Here is a 2,593-nt window from a genome sequence, read left to right on the forward strand (position 1 = left end):
TTGGAGGAAACCAGCCAGCCAGCAGTCAAAACAACCGCGTGCAATGGGCGGTTTAAAATTATGACCTTTGAACACAGTGACCTCTGACCCCAAAATGGCGCATGTAATGATAAACAAAGTAAAAATGCTGCGAATGCGCTAGAAATTGCTCGCAAAAAATTGGCAATAATAAAATTTTTGAACGAAGGCAAGGTCATTAACAGAAAAAGTTAGACAAATTTACCGACTCACAGACTCAATTCTACTCAATTTTCCAGAGTCGGATGGGCGACACGAAACTAAGATATTTGTGATTGCCGCCTAAGTGAAAATACAGACCAGATATCAACCATCCCATGTTTCGACCAATTGTCTCAAGTTAGAGCAGTTGACGGTATCTTCATTGCATCACAGGGAAAGGTTTGTTTTTATTTTATTTTATATCTTTGAAAAACCCCATCGGATTTAGGCAGGGCTGTCGGATGTAGGACCACTCCCACGGAACTGTTTAAACATGTTTACAAAAAAATATTTGTCCCCACGTAAGGTGATGGACTTTGGTCAAAAACAAGAAATTATCACACAGGTCCCTTGAGTTGAAATCAGTCTAAAGCTAATCAAAACACTTGGACTTAGAAATTTTGCGGTAAAGCTGGGTAAAGCGCAAATTATTGTCAAAGTAGAATTTCTGAATGAGTCTAAAAAGTTTTTGAATAGGAATTAAGTACTGTTAAACCCATTTAGTTGAAGTAGCCTGCTTATATTTAAGATTATTATTCACCAAACTGTGAAAGGTTGAGGCGTTTCCTGGAAATATGGGCTCTGGAATGGTAAAAAAGGCCAGATGCCAGTCTCATTTTTTTACATATTCTGTACTTAAAAATAAAGAAACAGTCATAAAATGTCATCTGTTGATGGAAATGACCTGAAATCTTTTTCAGCTGTTCCCCTAATGCCAATGATTAGTTGGCTAGAGAAGAGAAGATCAACCAATAGACCTTTTTTCAAAGAGGTCACCCTGTTGAATAATTATGTAGTCCAGCAGAAAAACAATGATAAAACCATGCATAATTATTACAATATGCATGATAAAGTAATTATGCATGGCTCTATCATTGTTTTCATGGCTGGACTACATAATTATTCAACAGGGCGTCCTCTTTGAAAAAAGGTCTATATTTTGACAAAAATTATCCTGTTAGAGCCCTTAAGTGGGCCTGATTTAGCATTTTACGAGGGAGAAAACAACGAAGTTAAGAAAATTTCCAATCGATCATATCTTTAAGAGACTTCAAAAGCCCATTGAGATTTTTTTGAGGCTATAAACTAGACCTACTAAGGAAGCCTTGCTGAAAATTTCAAAAAAATTTGGTGTTGCCTTAAAAAGATACGCCATCTTGAATTTTGCTCCAGGTCTGCCAAAATAGCAATTTTTTCGGCCATTTTTGACGGTTACGGACACGATCAATAATATGAGACCAATTTTGGCCTACTTGTGGACATTGATACCATGTGTTAAACTTTTATCAATTATTTGAACATAGTGAATATTGACAAATATCAGTGGATATGTTATCTTCAAAAATTGATAAATCTTTAACACTGTTGAGGTCCTGTGTCACAACAATCAAATCAGGACAACTTATTAACACCTAAAGTGATGACAAAAAAATGATAAAAAATTAACAAGGTCTTTTTTTTGGAAATGATAAAAACTAGTCTAAAACTTTAATTTGACCTTGAAATTAAAAATCCTTTGGACAGACCAAAAATATGATAATTTTTTATCAAATTTGACAGGTTTCAGGCTCAAAAACAATGAAATGATAATTTTTTAACAGATTGAAGTTCAAAACTTGGTAATTTTTATCGTAAATTTGTGGAAAACTGCCAAAATTTGGGTGGCTTATTTTTAACTCTTTGTTTTGATACACATCTCTTTAAACTATACGCAGAACTACAATTTCGAATAACTTGAACAAAAATAGATAAAAACTTAACCAAAACTAGTATGTACTTGTCAGTTACATCAAAATGCCTCGAAAATGTTGATATGAAAATTGGGTAATCAGAGAACGTATGTCTCGCTCATTATAAAAAGGCCGAGACAAACTTTCAATAATTGGATTGTAACATCGAGTTAAGTCTCTTTTGTTAAGTCACCAGGGGGTAAATAAAACAGACCTTGATACATTTATCGTTCGTTTCAACTTGACCATTCGTTTAAAACTCAGCGTCCCAAATATTTGGGGTAGGTAAAATATGTACAAAGAAATTCATACTTTTCCAACTTGGCAAATCTTTAAAAAAGAAGCGAACAATAAAATATAATTACCCTTTCCAAATAAACCTCTTCGGTGGCGAGCGTAGTCTACTCTGACGTAATTGTAAAATTTATGTGATGGGAGTTTGACATAGTAATGTAATGTTGTTTGGGGAATTATGAAGTTCTCTGGACACTGTCATTTAAATGGTACAAAAAATAGCTGTTTTTGCACCATCTTTACACCCCTGACTAGTTTTGAAAATTAAAGACTCGTAAATGTCCACTAGGCCCTACACTGATACCTGTGGTTAAGTTAAAACGTCCGTTTTCGGACCCATGCTGGTCCCG

This window comes from Clytia hemisphaerica, unplaced genomic scaffold, assembly GCF_902728285.1.
Source record: "Clytia hemisphaerica strain Z4C2 unplaced genomic scaffold, Clytia hemisphaerica genome assembly, whole genome shotgun sequence".
Classification (NCBI taxonomy): domain Eukaryota; kingdom Metazoa; phylum Cnidaria; class Hydrozoa; order Leptothecata; family Clytiidae; genus Clytia; species Clytia hemisphaerica.